The sequence below is a fragment of the Amblyomma maculatum genome, chromosome 9 (genome assembly GCF_055883805.1).
Source record: "Amblyomma maculatum isolate TAMU_Amacu chromosome 9, ASM5588380v1, whole genome shotgun sequence".
NCBI classification, from domain to species: Eukaryota; Metazoa; Arthropoda; class Arachnida; order Ixodida; family Ixodidae; genus Amblyomma; species Amblyomma maculatum.
This window is the reverse complement of record NC_139352.1, coordinates 98,930,304-98,947,925: the sequence shown is the minus strand read 5'-3', so window position 1 is coordinate 98,947,925 and position 17,622 is coordinate 98,930,304. Positions and strand designations below refer to the sequence as shown.

General features: G+C 49.1%; 3 non-coding genes and 2 pseudogenes across 3 annotated transcripts; all 5 read right to left on the bottom strand.

Moving 5' to 3' along the window:
- Nucleotides 1-1,490: 1,490 nt before the first annotated feature.
- On the bottom strand, nucleotides 1,491-1,562 carry TRNAD-GUC (transfer RNA aspartic acid (anticodon GUC)). The gene has a single exon. It is a non-coding gene; the product is annotated as a tRNA-Asp (tRNA).
- Nucleotides 1,563-1,630: 68 nt separating this feature from the next.
- Nucleotides 1,631-1,702, bottom strand: TRNAD-GUC (transfer RNA aspartic acid (anticodon GUC)). The gene has a single exon. It is a non-coding gene; the product is annotated as a tRNA-Asp (tRNA).
- Nucleotides 1,703-5,480: 3,778 nt separating this feature from the next.
- LOC146179978 (uncharacterized) lies at nucleotides 5,481-6,684 on the bottom strand (annotated as a pseudogene).
- A 258-nt stretch (nucleotides 6,685-6,942) lies between these two features.
- TRNAD-GUC (transfer RNA aspartic acid (anticodon GUC)) lies at nucleotides 6,943-7,014 on the bottom strand. Its single transcript has one exon. It is a non-coding gene; the product is annotated as a tRNA-Asp (tRNA).
- A 240-nt stretch (nucleotides 7,015-7,254) lies between these two features.
- LOC146179976 (uncharacterized) lies at nucleotides 7,255-8,297 on the bottom strand (annotated as a pseudogene).
- Between the last annotated feature and the right edge of the window lie 9,325 nt (nucleotides 8,298-17,622).

The following is a 17,622-nucleotide window of genomic DNA, read 5'->3' as shown; positions in this document are numbered from 1 at the left end:
TTCTTCGTTGCTAACCCTCTAACATTAAGCGACCCGAATGTCAGAGCAGGGGTTGGATCTATTTTAAAACAGAGTGAAGAGACCGAGAGCATTTGCGCTCACCTTTCGCGTCTAGCACCCGGCTAGACTCCTTTATTTCCGCCGCAGCCCTCCGGTGCGGCTGCATGGTCTTGCAGCGGCGGTGGCTTATCGCTGGCCCGCTTGTCCCCCCGAAAGTTCGGCTTCGGTCTGAGAGAGGACCGCCGGGACTGGACCGTTTTCGTAGGCAGCTCCTCAACGCTTGACGCTTTTGTTTTGTCCTCTCCATCACTAGTCTGGGCGTGAGGCCGTTTGGCCGAGACATTGCCCGCACGAACATTGCACTGTTGCTGTTGCTCCTCGCTGCTCGTCGTGGCCATCATCACGGGTTCCGTAGCTGCCAAAAAGCTATCTTCCTTCTCCTCAGTATCAGCCCAGTCCGCTGTCGAATCTTTTTCTTCAGGTTGCCTCTCTGCCTCACTTGACACGTTTGTGTTTCTGCTAGAAGTCCCAGAAGAAACAGTCGCCGCTTCCGGCTTGCCTACTTCCTCGACTCCTTTCGCCGCTTCCTCCGCCTCTGATACGTCCATCTGGTGTTCAGCTATCTCCTCCCTCGATGCGAGCCCCGTGGCCACCGCATATGTACGGACACACTCACTGTCGACGTGGCCGTAACGCCTGCATTTCGAACACCGGGACACCTTGCATTCACGTCTAACGTGACCGCTACCACGGCAGCGCAGGCACTGCATAGGCCGCCCAGGCACCACAACGAGGGCCAACTCACCGGCGACTCGCAGCTGGTGAGGTAGGTCATCGGTCTTAATACCGGGTTTCAGTTTCAGGAGAACTGTTCTCGTTGTTGACCCCTTCTCTTTGACGCCCTGGACGCGCCACCGCTCCCGGGTCACCTCGGTTACGTTACCGAAAGCAGCAAAGGCCGTCCGGATGTCGTTTTCGGCCACACCGTGCAACATCCAGTGCAGCCGCAGCTTCACCTGTTGGTCCTCTGGGTCGAAGATGATGCAGCGACGTCCCTTTACTTCTACTTGTTTCAACGCCACCAGCTTCCTCGTTGCTTCAGCGCTGCTTAGCGTGACAGCCCAAACGTGGTTAATCTGGTACGCCCCCAACGCCACAACATCGGGGAGCGCACCAACGTTGGCGAGGGCATCGCGAAAATCTTCCACTTCGTACGGCCTATTGCGCACGTCGCCGTGCAAAAACACGGTGTTTAAAACAACACGTCCTGTAGGCAGCGTCGGCAAAATCAACTCATAGTCCTTATCATCCGTTTCAAGATTCCTGTTTCCGCGGCCGGCAAGGGCCGCTGTCGCCGCTCCGCTGGAGCTCATGATTCTGCGACCGTCCCGCTCGGTGGATACTGGCCACTATACTAACGAGGAGGCGCAGGGGAAACGGCAGCGCTGATCTGAAATGGCGCAGAATGCAAAAAAGAAATAAAAACTAAGCTCCCCGTCGGGGAATCGAACCCCGGTCTCCCGCGTGACAGGCGGGGATACTGGCCACTATACTAACGAGGAGGCGCAGGGAAAACGGCAGCGCTGATCTGAAATGGCGCAGAATGCAAAAAAAAGAAACAAAAACTAAGCTCCCCGTCGGGGAATCGAACCCCGGTCTCCCGCGTGACAGGCGGGGATACTGGCCACTATACTAACGAGGAGGCGCAGGGAAAACGGCAGCGCTGATCTGAAATGGCGCAGAATGCAAAAAAGAGACAAAAACTAAGCTCCCCGTCGGGGAATCGAACCCCGGTCTCCCGCGTGACAGGCGGGGATACTGGCTTTTTTTTTTTCTTTATTGCCATGAATTTTTTTTTTTTATTACCGACTCGGCAACTACAAAGAACGATGAAAAGTCGCATGGATTTAAGAACACGTCACTTTCTTACAGGTTTCTTGTGATAAAATGGATTAGGTGACATGAGCTTGTCCAAGACTGGCAGCCAATCCGGGGGTTCAGATTGCCCTCCGAAAACATCACGCGTGTACATTACACTTTCAACAAAGTATTGATGGGCTGGGTGTACGACAACATGCTCATGGCGAACATCCATCCGCGTTCTCCATATGCTGTGCATACACAAGACCATCAATAAATCACTGGGCACTTCTCCTGGCTGGGCGCATGGAAGGTAGCGTATGCCAAACGGCGTTATTGGTAAGTCCTTTTTAATAGTGCGCTGTAGCACGTCCCACAAAAAAACCGCATCGTGACAATCAAGGAAAATATGCTCTATGGTTTCCAGCTTTTTGCAAATTAAACAGTCAGCAGACCAAGGCACGAAAAGGCCTTTGCTTTCCAGCCATGGCTTCACCGGAAGATTGCCGGTATGCAATTGAAAAAAGAACGATTTAGCGGACGATCTGATGGGCATTCTTTTCACTCTTTTCAACACGTCCCGCTCCGGACCCAAAGCATATACAGCGCGATAAAGAGGCACAGGTAAAAAGGTTTCCAATAAATCTTTATACAGCCGTTTTCGCATAACAGTACACATATACTCATTTGAAAATCTCGCCTTCACTATTTGGAAGGACGCGACAACTTCGCGAAGAAAAGCACTTAGAGCCATTGTCCCAGTAGACATAGTCGAAACTACATATTCCGGCAGTGAATCACGCAATCGCACTTGGATTACCGTTCTAAGAAAAACATCGCTTTGTTCGCGCAAAAGAAAAAAAGAACCTGGTTACAATCTGCTTTAAGTATAAATGTGACAAGCCCAGTCCACCGTTATGCACCGTATGAAACAGGTTGCATCGACTGGTACGCTCCCATGTTGAAGCCCACACAAACGTGGCAAATACCCTATGCAGTTTTTGAACAGAGATTCTTGACATAGATAACACTTGCAGCATGTAAAAAATTTTTGCAACTAGGAACATATTGCAAACGGTAGCTCTTGCGAACATAGAAAAGTTATGTCCTCCCCATTTGTTTGTTTGGGTTTTCACTTGCTGAACTTCACCGGCCCAACATTCCTTGCTTTCACGGTAATGCTTTAGTGGCACACCAAGGTAATTGCCTGGTGTTATTGTCCATTGCATACTGGAGAACAGTTCAGGCGAGTATTGCCAGTTTCCGTGCCAAAATCCTAAACACTTTGCCCAACTAATTTCACTTCCACTTGCAGTGCAAAAAGCAGTGCCTACTTTTACAACTTCTTGCACGCTCTCATGGTCAGAACAAAAAACCGCAATATCGTCCGCGTATGCCAAAACCCGAACTTCACTTTGAAAAAATCTATAACCGCGTATGTTTGGCCTTGTAAGAAATCTTAGACAGAAAGGCTCCAGATAAAGCGCAAACAAAAGGGGAGACAGAGGACAGCCCTGCCTTACTGACGACTGAACAGGTATACGATCAGTTAAATGCTTATTCACGACCGGTCTCGCTGAACAGCACTCGTAAACCATTTTCACGCCCTTTGTAATCACGGAACCAGCATTGACATACTCTAAAACAGAGGACAAAATTTCATGTACCACTTTAACAAATGCTTTGTGGAGGTCTAATTGCATCATGGCTACGTGGTCATGCATCGCGTCACAACATTCGAGTACACTCCTTGCTGCGTGTATGTTAGTAAAAATGGTCCTTCCTTTTATACCGCATGTCTGATGTGGGCCTACAAGAGAAGTAATTACACGTTGGAGTCGTCGCCCTAATACTTTCATGTAAATTTTATAGTCAACATTCGTTAGACTTATAGGACGGTAAGACGCTACAGACTGAAGCTTAACATGGTCATTTGCTTTCGGGATTAGTACAATGTGTGACATTCGAAAAGACGGAGGAGGTACGTTCTTTTCGTACATTCACTAATAACTCTTTCCAGTAAAACAGCCATTTCAGTTGGAAAGGCCTTGTATATGGCAGCACCAAGACCATCTGGTTAGCGGCCTCAATTTCCTCGGAAGTAATACTTGCTTCAAGTGTCTGCGCCACTTCGTCTTCTACTCTTGGCATCAGCGACAGAGTCTTTTCTGAAGCGTTCAATGTCCGGTGTTTTCAGGCTAAACAATTCGCTGTAAAATTCTACAAACGCCCGTTCAATCGTTTTTTTTTCCCAGGTAACTACGTTCTGATAGCAGATCTCTTTTATCTCTTTTGACACTGCGTACCTTTTTTCGTCACTAAGTGCCCTTTTCGTGGGCGTCTCTCCGAGCCACAATTTTTCGCTGCGTGCCCTTATCACGGCACCGCGATACTTCTCTTCGTCTATCACCTCAAGTTTGGTTTTTATCGTTTTTATATCTTGGGCGAACATGCCAGGCTTAACGCTCTCCATGCTAAGCATGTATTCAAGCGTGCTTCGAAGTTCTTTTTCTTGTTCTCTTTCTTTACGTCGAAGAGTGCATGCTCGGTCAATAGCAGCTATCTTTATATCGCACTTAAACTGCTCCCATGCTTGTATAAAATTAGAGTCATTTTGTAACATATGCTTAATACATTCTTTAACTTTAGTGGTAAACTCTTCATCCAGCAGCAGCTTTTCATTAAATTTCCATAGCTCCCAATTGAGCTTTGTCGCCTTACATTTCATGCCTAGAGTAATCATTACGAGGGAGTGGTCACTAAAGCTCATGGGAAGTGTTTCATATTCCGAGCACAAGGGCACACAATCAATGGGAACATATATTCGGTCCAACCTTGCATGACAGCTACCTTGAAAGTGCGTGAACTTTGCTTGGCCTTCATGCGTCATTATACAGCCAGCATCTTCAAGCTCTGCCTCAATAACAATGTCAATAAGTAACTCTGCACTCTTGTCACGAAGGACACGGTCTGTTGTTCTATCTTCCGGTCTACAGACACAGTTGAAGTCTCCAAGCAGGAGAACACGCCTCTCATGTATTAGGAAGGATTTCGTATAGTGAAAAAACTCTTCGCGCTCAGACGTTCTGGTAGGCGCATAAACGCAGATCAATCTCCAGTCAAATCCAGAAAAACTGAAATCACATATCAAAAGCCGACCACTCTGACACGAGAACACAGACGGTACGCACTCTATGCAATTTCGAATGAAAATGACACATCCCCCGATCTTCCAACCGCATGACAAACGCAAACACTATATCTAGAACGATATGTTTCAGCCATTTTATCTGTTTGTTGTTCGCTTTCCATTTTGCTCTCTTGAACTGCTAGCACATCAACTTCATTTTCCAGCAGAAGGCGGCTCAGCTGCAGTTCCCTCCGACGCGTTGACAGCCCTCTCACATTTAGCGTGGCTACGCGCAAGTTAGTGGATAAATTGGTCGCCATCTCAAGAAATTATAAATCGCGAAACATATATCACTCACATCTCTTTGCAGAAAAACAGCATTGCGGTTGATCTGTTGCACGGAATGACCATTCTTCCTTTTTGGCGAGTCCGTCCGTCGTTCCAAGCGCTGCTCCCGATCATGGACCGGGCTTGTAACGTCTCGGCCGGAAAGGGTACCCCCGCTATGGCGGAGGCACAGGTGACACAGTTCTCCGGTCTGGGGGCACGTTTGGCCTTGGCTTGAAGGACGCCCGGCGAAGGGGGGCCGCCTTCAGTGGAGGCTGTCCGTTTTCCGCTCCTCCTTGGGTTGATTCCTCGTTAACACTGTCTTCGTGCATCCGCTTCACAGGCAAGGTAGAAGCAGCTGGCATCTCAGCTTCAGTGTCCCCCTGTTCCTTACTGTGTTGCGTAGCCGAAGCTGGGCTTGCAGCACTGGCATTGCCGTCTTCTTTCGTGGGTATCTCGGTCCCAGCAACATTCGGCAATTGAACAATCACATCTGACTCACAGTGTCCTTTAAGGGCAGGGGTCTTCTCAGAGGATTCTTCTTTCAGCTCTGCATCCTCAGTGGTTCCACTGCTAGTTTCCTCGGCGTCCACTGCGTCCATCAAGTGCTCGCCTGCCACTTCACTCGGCACGGGGCCTGCAACGTTGGGATACGTGCGCACACACAGGGACTCGTCATGGCCCTAGCGACGACACAGCCCGCAGCGCGGCACACGACACTCCCGACGTATATGTCCTTTCCCGCGGCACCGGAGGCAAAGCGGGGCTCTGCCTGGGACGTGGACGAGTGCGACGTCCTCGGCAACCCGAAGCTGATGCGGGAGGTCCTCGATGGTAACGCTCACTTTAAGCTTCAGCGTGACCGTTCGAGTCGTTGAAGCCTTGTAGAGCCACCCTTGCACTTTCCACTTGTCTCTTGATATTTCCGTAACTTTTCCATAAGCCGCCAACGCCGCTCGCACATCATCGTAATGCACGCCGTGAAGCAGCCAGAAAAGTTTCAACCTGATCCCTTGGTTACAGGGGTCAATGACCACGCATCGGTGTTCCTTAACTTCAAAAGCTTGAGCTTGCAACATCTTCGCTTTTGCCTCTTCACCTTTAAACGTTACCGCCCACACGTGATTCATTTGATATGCCCCGAGGGCAACCACTTCCGGCAGCAGTGACAGACGAGCGAGGGAGTGTCGAAAGTGCTCCACCCGGTACGGCCTGGCTTTTACATCGCCGTGCAAAAAAACAGTATGCAAAACACTCGAACCTGTAGGCAGATGCGGTAGAACCAGTTCATATTCCTTGGCAGGCCTTTCCGTGCTCCTGATATCACGGCCCAGCTGGGCCGCTGAATCCGCTCCTTGGGAGCCCATGATGATCACGTCCGTCACGCTCGGTGGCCGGAAGTGGAATCCATACTAACGAGGAGGCGCAGGGAAAACGGCAGCGCTGATCTGAAATTGCGCAGAATGCAAAAGAAACAAATACCAACCTCCCCGTCGGGGAATTGAACCCCGGTCTCCCGCGTGACAGGCGGGGATGCTGGCCACTATACTAACTAGGAGGCGCAGGGAAGACGGCAAGTGCTGTTCTGAAATGGTGCAGAAGGAAAAAAAGAAACAAAAACTACACTCCCCGTCGGGGAATCGAACCCCGGTCTCCCGCGTGACAGGCGGGGATACTGGCCACTATACTAACGAGGAGGCGCAGGTAAAAGGGCAGCGCAGATCTGAAATGGCGCAGAATGCAAAAAAGAAACAAAAACTAAGCTCCCCGTCGGGGAATCGAACCCCGGTCTCCCGTGTGACAGGCGGGGATACTGGCCACTATACTTTTTTTTCTGCTTTATTGCCGGTCCTCGGCTTTCACAAAACAAAGACAAAAAAAAAACAAAATATGTACACAGTTATACAAGAAGCCAAATCCCCAAGACAGGACCAGGCTTTGTCACATTAAAATTCTCTGAGTGTTGTCAAAGGCTCTAGCCTTGAGAGCCACTCAGGGACAGGATTCCGTATCTTTTGTATTTCTACAAACTTGCAGATGCTCTCTCGAAAATATATACGCGCTGGACGCGCTTCGGGGTCACAGCAGTACCCGGCCATACGAGAGCGCCATATACTGTGGAGGCCCACCAGCATGACTAAATCGAACGGGATCCCACCCTCATTTTTTGTTGGCAAGTACCTAATTCCGTGTGAATGCAACGGGAGCTGTTTCTTCATGGTCCTCTGTAGCACGTCCCAAAAATAAACCCCTTCCCAACAGTGCAAAAAAACATGGTCTATGGTCTCCGGTTGCTTGCAGATTAAGCAGTTTGGTCCCCACGGTAGAAACATCTCTTTTTCTTCCAAAAAAGATTTGACAGGTAAAGTTCCAGTGTGCACTTTAAATAAAAAACTCTTGACTTCCGGCGATACATTCATTTTTTTAACCCTTTACAACACATTACCGCCGGGGCCTCCACAGTACAAGGCCCTGTACAACGGCACCGGAAAGATAACATCGCACACATCTCTGTACAACGTTTTCCTTGTTACGCTGCTCAAATATTCCTTTGAAAACCGAGTAGTTAAGAATCTGACGCTGGTTACTATCTCTCGGATATAACCAAAAATGCCTCCTGTCATGCATTTTGTTGCAACTACATACTCTGGCAAGGCTCGCCCTAGCCTTACTTGGCACACTGTGCGCAGGAAAGGATCTTCAACATCACGGAAAAACAAAAATCTGTTTACCAGTTGCCTCACAAATAAGTGTCCCAGCCCTAGGCCTCCGTCTTTGACCCGTCTGAACAAGTTTGTCCGCATGCACCTTTCCCAGCTAGAGGCCCATACAAAAACCACAAAAATTCGATGTACCTTTTGTATGTTAATTCGCGAGCAGTGGAGCACTTGCATCACATACCACAGTTTACTAATAAAAAACAGGTTACACACAGTGGCTCTTGCAAACACGGATAAATGAGTACCTTTCCACTTTTCTGCTTTTTCTTGTTCCAATACTGTTCCAATACTGTTCAGTATCTCTGTAAAATTCCAACGGGACTCCAAGGTACGTTACAGGGGTTGTACACCAGGTCACATAAGCGAAAGTGTGAGGAGTATCCGGCCATTCTCCGTGCCAGAACCCCACGCCCTTTCCCCAGTTCACCTTGCTTCCCGTGACCAAACCAAATCTTTTAACACCTTCTACCGCACTGCTAATGCTATCCTTTGTGACACAGAAAATTGCTACATCATCTGCATATTCTAGGACTTTCACTTCCGCTTCATGCAGCCGAAAACCATGAACAGCATTATTCTGTATTATGTGCAAGCACAAAGTTTCAACATACATACAAAACAAGAGCGGACTGAGGGGGCAACCCTGACGCACCGAACGTTCCACGTTAATGGGGGCCCCCAACGATTTATTAACAATTAACTTTGTAGTGCCGTGTCGGTACGCCATGGCCACACCCTCAGTAATAATAGAACCTACATTGATATGATCTAAGATAGAAAACAAAATCTCATGAGCAACACAGTCAAACGCTTTTTCAAGATCTAGCTGTAGAATTGCCACAGGTACCCCAGTGACGTCGCTACACTCCAGCACACACCTTGCTTTATGAATATTGTAAGCAATAGACCTGTTATTTATGCACATGTTTGATGAGGGCCAACAATTTCTTTAATAACGCTCTGAAGCCTCGCCGCCAACACTTTCATGAATATTTTATAATCGACGTTCGTTAGTGAGATCGGCCTATATGCAGTAACCTGTCTGAGTTTTATAGAATCATCTGTTTTAGGAATGAGTACGGTATGGGCCGCACCGTAAGACGGGGGCAACTCCTTACGATCATAGGCATCATTAAACAGCAAAGTCAAAAGTGGGGTTAATTCCGTTTTAAACGCTTTGTAAAAAGCTGCACTTAACCCATCTGGACCAGGAGACTTTCCCGGGTTCAAGTTCTCTATTGCTCGTTCAACTTCTTTTTCACTAATTCGCCTCTCCAAGCTTTCCTTTGGGGATTCATCGAGCCTAGGCATAGCGCCGAGAAACTCGCCTTTAAATCTGTGAACGTCAACTTCATGTTGTGCGAACAACGCCTGATAGTAATCAAAGAAAGCATGATGGATGCGATCGCTATCGGTCACTACCCCACCCGCTCCTTCGATCTCCTGAATTTCGTTGCGTCGAGCGTGCGCTTTTTCCATTCCTAAAGCCCGCTTAGTGGGCGTCTCCCCTGCAACCAATTCTTCCGCTCTCGCCCTCACTATTGCCCCTCGATATCGGTCTTCCTCGATAAGTTCAAGCTTTAGCTTTGTTTTCTTAATATCTTCATTATCTATGCCGGGCGTTTTACATTCCTGCGCCAACAATTTTTCAAGTATATCTCTCAGCTGTTTTTCCTGTAATCTTTCCTGGTGCTTTAGCAAAGTAGACCGCTCAATGGCCTTCATCTTAAATTCTTCTTTGGCTAGTACCCACTAGAGCCCGATTTCATTTTGACACTCATTTACTATTTTGGTAATTTTTTTCCGTCACATACTAAGTGAAAATTTGGTCTTTTAGCAGTTTACAATTTAATTTCCACAGCTCCCATGAAAATCCACTGGCTCGCTTCCTTTTGCCTAGAGTGCATATCACTGCACAGTGATCTGAAAAGGCCACTGGTAAAACTCGGTATTTTTGACACTTTGGTATTAAGTCCAGTGACGTGTAAATCCTGTCGAGGCGAGCATGACTAATACCTTGAAAGTGGGTGTATTGCACACTACGTTCACCGTCTAAACACTCCGCCACATCATCTAATGCATATTCATCTATCAGTCGTGACAATAAGTCTGTACTTCTGTCCCTGAAGGCTCGGGTGCTGCTTTTATCGCGAGCCGCCAGAACACAATTGAAATCGCCCATGAGCACTATCTGTTTCTCACTAGTGCAGTAATATTTCAGGCTCTCAAAAAAGGAACACCTATCCTCTAATTCATTAGGTGCATAAACACAGATAACCCGCCATTCTATATTCTCAAAACCGAAATCACAAATCACGTATCGCCCTGTCTCTCCGGAAGCATAAGTCTGCACGTTAAGTCCAGGCAACTTTTTTACAAGAAGGACGCACCCGGCAGAAGTTTCGACTGCATGGCTCACAACAGCATAATACTTCGACGTGAAGCCCTGCACCATGCTCCCGGTCTCTTCCTCTCCATCGACTTTGGTCTCTTGAACGGCTAGCACATCGATGTCTCTGTCCGTTATAAGGCGCAACACCTGGCTCTGCTTTTTCTTCGTTGCTAACCCTCTAACATTAAGCGACCCGAATGTCAGAGCAGGGGTTGGATCCATTTTAAAATAGAGTGAAGAGACCGAGAGCATTTGCGCTCACCTTTCGCGTCTAGCACCCGGCTAGACTCCTTTGGTTCCGCCGCAGCCCTCCGGTGCGGCTGCATGGTCTTGCAGTGGCGGTGGCTTATCGCTGGCCCGCTTGTCCCCCAGAAAGTTCGGCTTCGGTCTGAGACAGGACCGCCGGGACTGGACCGTTTTCGTAGGCTGCTCCTCAACGCTTGACGCTGTTGTTTTGTCCTCTCCACCCCCAGTCTGGGCGTGAGGCCGTTTGGCCGAGACATTGCCCGCACGAACATTGCACTGTTGCTGTTGCTCCTCGCTGCTCGTCGTGGTCATCATCACGGGTTCCGTAGCTGCCAAAAAGCTATCTTCCTTCTCCCCAGTATCAGCCCAGTCCGCTGCCGAGTCTTTTTCTTCAGATTGCCTCTCTGCCTCACTTGACACGTTTGTGTTTCTGCTAGAAGTCCCAGAAGAGACAGTCGCCGCTTCCGGCTTGCCTACTTCCTCGACTCCTTTCGTCGCTTCCTCCGCCTCTGATACGTCCATCTGGTGCTCAGCTATCTCCTCCCTCGATGCGAGCCCCGTGGCCACCGCATATGTACGGACACACTCACTGTCTACGTGGCCGTAACGCCTGCATTTCGAACACCGGGGCACCTTGCATTCACGTCTAACGTGCCCGCTACCACGGCAGCGCAGGCACTGCATAGGCCGCCCAGGCACCACAACGAGGGCCAACTCACCGGCGACTCGCAGCTGGTGAGGTAGATCATCGGTCTTAATACCGGGTTTCAGTTTCAGGAGAACTGTTCTTGTTGTTGACCCCTTCTCTTTGACGCCTTGGACGCGCCACCGCTCCCGGGTCACCTCGGTTACGTTACCGAAAGCAGCAAAGGCCGTCCGGATGTCGTCGTCGGCCACACCGTGCAACATCCAGTGCAGCCGCAGCTTCACCTGTTGGTCCTCTGGGTCGATGATGATGCAGCGACGTCCCTTTACTTCTACTTGTTTCAACGCAGCCAGCTTCTTCGTTGCTTCAGCGCTGCTGAGCGCGACAGCCCAAACGTGGTTAATCTGGTACGCCCCCAACGCCACAACATCGGGGAGCGCACCAACGTTGGCGAGGGCATCGCGAAAATCTTCCACTTTGTACGGCCTATTGCGCACGTCGCCGTGCAAAAACACGGTGTTTAAAACAACACGTCCTGTAGGCAGCGTCGGCAAAATCAACTCATAGTCCTTATCCGTATCAAGATTCCTGTTTCCGCGGCCGGCAAGGGTCGCTGTCGCCCCTCCGCTGGAGCTCATGATTCTGCGACCGTCCCGCTCGGTGGCCAGTAGAATCATACTGGCCACTATACTAACGAGGAGGCGCAGGGAAAACGGCAGCGCTGATCTGAAATGGCGCAGAATGCAAAAAAGAAACAAAAACTAAGCTCCCCGTCGGGGAATCGAACCGCGGTCTCCCGCGTGATAGGCGGGGATACTGGCCACTATATTAACGAGGAGGCGCAGAGGAAACGGCAGCGCTGATCTGAAATGGCGCAGAATGCAAAGAAAGAAACAAAAACTAAGCTCCCCGTCGGGGAATCGAACCCCGGTCTCCCGCGTGACAGGCGGGGATACAGGCCACTATGCTAACGAGGAGGCGCAGGGAGAACGGCAGCGCTGATCTGAAATGGCGCAGAATGCAAAAAAGAAACAAAACCTAATCTCCCCGTCGGGGAATCGAACCCCAGTCTCCCGCGTGACAGGCGGGGATACTGGCCACTATACTAACGAGGAGGCGCAGGGAAAACGGCAGCGCTGATCCGGTCTCCCGCGTGACAGGCGGGGATACAGGCCACTATACTAACGAGGAGGCGCAGGGAAAACTGCAGCGCTGATCTGAAATGGCGCAGAATGCAAAAAAGAAACAAAAACTAAGCTCCCCGTCGGGGAATCGCACCCCGGTCTCCCGCGTGATAGGCGGGGATACTGGCCACTATATTTTTTTTTTCTTTATTGCGATATGAAACACAGAACAAAAATATACATGATAAAACACGTCAACTACACTTGAGCTAACGCGTACGCGGCTAAAATCTTTTCAGGTTCACCAACTCATCAAATAGACATTGCCATTGTGGTTTTATCCTGCTGCATCCTGAAAGTTTCGCGTATATACACCGCACTTTCAATGAAGTTTTCACGCGCAGATCGTGTATTTATATCTGCGTGACGCACCTGCATTCGTGTTTTCCACAAACTATGGAGGCCAAGAAGCATAATTAAATCTAAGGTGCATCATCGTTCTGAGCTGGTAGGAATCTGATACCGTACGGAGTTAGGGGAAGTTCCTTTTTAATTGTTCTTTGGAGGACGTCCCATAGAAAGACAGCATCCCAACACTGTAAGAAGACGTGTTCAATTGTCTCCGGTTTTTTGCACAACAGGCAATTTGTTGTCCATGGGACGAAGATACCTTTTTCATTCAGCCAGGTTTTAACAGGGAGCGTATTAGAGTGAACTTTGAAAAGGAACGTTTTAGCAGATGGCCTCACGGGCATCTTCTTGACTCTTTTCAAAACGTCCTGCCCTGGGCCTCCACAGTGTAATGCCCGGTAAAAAGGCACCGGCAGCATCACGTCAATGAGATGTTTATACAGTTTTTTTCTAGGAACATTGTAAAGGTAATCAAAAGAAAACCGCACTTCTAGCAACCTGCACGAAAAAACAACCTCGCACAGGTAGCCAGTCACAGTACCAGGCATGTTTTCACATGACACAATCCATTCAGGGAGCAGCCTCTGTAATCGCACTTGCATCACAGTTCTTAGAAAGGTATCTTTTTGATCACGGAGGAATATAAATCGCGAAACCACCTGACGCAAGAACAGATGTGCAAGGCCAAGCCCGCCCCTTTTAACAGAAATAAACAAATTCGTCCGGGCGGTTTTTTCTCATGTGGATGCCCAAATAAAAACAGCAAAAACGGGGTGCATTTTCTGAATTGAGTTTCGTGAGATACACAACATATTTATGAGGTACCACAGCCTCGAAATAAAAAAAACATTGCAAATAGAAGCGCGCGAAAACATTGACAGTTGCCTTCCTTGCCACGCATCCGCTTTTTCTTTCACTCTGGATGTTTCTTCCACCCAGTGCACGTTGGGATCTTGATAACCTTCTAAAGGCACTCCTAGATATCGTGTTGGGAGTGCAGACCATCGCAGCTTACAGAAGAATCAGGTGTCACGTCCCATTCACCGTGCCAAAACCCAGAGCTTTTCTCCCAATTGATCTTACATCCAGTTTGATCACAAAATGTTTGGACGACACCCGTGGCTTCACAGATGCTCTTTCTAGTTGCACAAAACACTGCTATGTCATCAGCATATGCTAGCATTTTCACGTGTGCTGATTGCAGCTTAAACCCTAAAATGCGATCGCTATCAATGATAGCCAAGCAAAGTGGCTCTAAATACAGTGCAAACAGCAGGGGTGAGAGCGGGCAGCCCTGCCTTACCGATGAACGTACTGCGATGCTGTCAGTCAGTTCACCATTCACTATAATACGGGTCGTGCAGTTCGCATACGCCATTTTAACACCCTCCACTATGACGTCACCAAGGTTAGAATGCTCCAAAACGGAAAACAGAATTTCGTGAGAAACCCGGTCAAAGGCTTTCGCCAAAACTAACTGCATCATGGCTATCTGAAAACGAGTGCATCAACACATTCTAGTACGGCTCTTGCGACATGTATATTCGTGGCAATGGATCGACCCTTGATGCCGCACGTTTGATGAGACCCAACCAATTTCTTTATTACGCTTTGCAGTCGTTTTGCTAAACCCTTCATGTACACCTTGTAGTCGACATTGGTGAGGCTAATCGGTCGATATGACCCCACCAACAGTCGTTTCTCCGGATCATCTGTCTTAGGTATTAGAACAATGTGCGATGTAGAGAAAGACAATGGGACAGTATTACGTTCATAAGCTTCAGTGATTACACAGAGCAAAAACTGAGCCGCATACTGCTGAAAAGTTTTAAAGAAGGCAGCGCTTAGACCATCCGGCCCAGGGGCCTTCCCAGTTGTCAGGTCATCTATTGCAGATACTATCTCCTGCAACGTTATCGGTGTTTCTAGGCGCGCTTTACTTTCGTCATCCAGTGCAGGCATCCGTCTTAGAAAATCTCTTTGAAAGCCGCCTACAGTCTGAGGCTTAGCGCTAAGCAGTTCTTCGAAGTGCTCTGCTACCGCACGCTGAATATGTTTAGCATCTTCTGTGATATGGCCGGCATACCTAATACTCCTTATTTCTTTCTGGCAGGCGTATCTTTTCTCGTCTGCTAGCGCTCGTTTTGTCGGCACTTCTCCTGCCCAAAGTTTTTCAGCCCTTGCACGTATGACAGCCGCTGTGTATCTTTCGCTGTCGATTGTTTCCAACTCACTTTTTATCTCTCGTATTTTACTGGCGAAATGCCCTGGCACAGAACTTTCCATGCTCAAAAAAAAACTGGAGTTGTTCATTCAGTTCTTTATCTTTCTCTTTATGCCGCACCTTACTGCTCTTTTCTATGGATTTCAATTTGACCCACTCTTTGAACCTATCCCATTCCTCTGCAAAACTTACTGGTCGCATAGCAAGACTATTTTCAAACAAGGTCTTAACTTCCGTAAGGAACTCTTCATCGGCGAGAAGTTTGGCATTCAGTTTCCATAGGTACCAGTTAAAGCGAGATTTCTTTCCTTTGCGACCAAACACTGCACTCACGAGACAATGATCGCTGAAAGACACAGGTTTGACCTCATATGCAGTACATAGGGAAACAAGATCTACCGAGGCATACACCCTGTCCAATCGAGCATGGCTATCTCGCTGAAAGTGCGTGAACTCTGGTTGGTTTCCAGTGGAGAACACACTACCAACGTCCTCAAGGCCGTATTCATGCACAAGTGCATTCAACTGCTCGGAGCTTCTGTCTCTTCGAGGTTTACACTTAGCCGCTCGGTCCACAGCTGCGCACAAACAGTTGTAGTCACCAAGTACAAGCAAGATTTTGTCGACCTTCAACCACGATTCAATAGACTCAAAACACAATTCACGTTCGCGTTCTGAATTGGGAACATACAAACACAACACACGCCAGCATAAATTACAGTAGGTAAAATCTGTAACCAAAAGCCGACCACTTGGACAGGCAAAAACGAACTCTACGCTTACTCCCAGCGTGTTACGTATACATAAAAGGCATCCACCCGATACACCAACAGAATGGCATACACACACGTAAAAGTTTGCTTGAAAAGAAGCCACCATACGGTCAGTGCTTTCTTGGCTCTCAATCTTTGACTCTTGCACAGCTGCTACATCTATATCATTATCTAAAAGGAGGCGACTGAGCTGGCATTGTCGCCTTCTCGCTCCCAGCCCTCTGACATTCAAAGTAGCTACGTGTAACGGCGAATTAAGCTTGAGAGTCATGTATTAGCGAGAGACGCCCGTACCCGCATGGTGCCTACCTTCATGATTGCGTGGCCTCCGCTTCTGAAGAACAGTGGCATATGTGTGCATGTATTGTCCTCCCAGCAGAACGTCGGGCTGCATACAAACGAAGTCCAAGCACCGTCTGTCATTTTTGCTCACACACACCCCGCTTGGTTGCAGAATGTTCCTGACGCTGGTCGGTAGGGAGCCGACCCACAAATCGCTCAGGACACCACAAAACCTACGGAGGCGGTTTCCCCGCCTGCCGCGTGTCAGCCGAGAAGTTCGGCTTCGGTCTTAACGTTGCTCTTCGGATGCCCGAAGTTTTCGGCGGCGGCTCACCACAAACACCGCCTGGCAGTTGAGTCCCCTCGACGCTTTCTTCGTGTGGACGTTTCGCGGCAATAAAGGCTGCTGTCTCCGGCCCAACCTCCATGGCATCAGTACAGGAAGGCTCAGTGCTGAGATGCTGCTCAGCGTCAGAAAAATTGATTACATCTTCTGATGCTTCCTTTGACGCGCCTTCATGGTCCTTTGACGGATCTTGCAAGGCTTGCAGAGTTTCACTCTCTTGACTGGGCACCGTCACCTTATGCTTTGTTAAAACAGTCATGGAAGGCGCATCCTGTTTTGTTGACTGACCTCTAATGTCAGCAGCCTCCTCCGCATCCACCTCGTCCATTATCAACTCCGACGAGTCTTCGCTGGTCCCAGGTCCGGCAATGCTAGCGTAGGTACGAGCACACTGGCTGTCTTCATGCCCGAACCGTCGACAGGTTCCGCAGCGAGGAACCCGGCACTCTTTGCGTATGTGACCCGTACTCCGGCAGCGTAGGCACAGCGGGGGTCTGCCTGGCACAATAACGATCGCCAGCTCACCGCTAACATTCAGCTGATGCGGCAGGTCGTCGAGCTTCATGCCAGCTTTCAGCTTCAGCGTGACGAGTCTAGTAGTTGAGCCCTTTTCTAACATACATTTAACTCGCCAGCGCTCCCGTGTAACTTTGGATACCTTTCCGTACGGCGCAAAGACAGCACGAACATCCTCGTCTGGCACGTTGTGTAGCAGCCAGTGAAGTTTCAGCCGCACATCCTGGTTCGCCGGGTCAATTACCAAGCGGCGACCGTTTTTCACACACAACTCGCCTACACTAACAAGCTTGGTCACCGCTTCAGAATCCTTGAGAGTGACAGCCCAGACGTGGCTCATCCGATACGCCCCCATCGCAACAACATCGGGGATCAGCGAATGCTGTGCCAAAGCGTCGCGGAAACCTTCCACCCGGTACGGGCGGGCCCTGATATCGGCGTGCAAAAAAACCGTATTCAAAACAAACCGACCTGTTGGCAGTGCAGGCAAAACAACCTGGTAAGTATTGTCCTGTTCCGCAGTCCTGTTACCGCGGCCTGACATGGCCGCTGAAGCCGCTCCTGAGGAGCCCTGCATCCTGCGTCCGTTCACTGGCGTGGCCGGAAGCAGAATCGCCACTATACT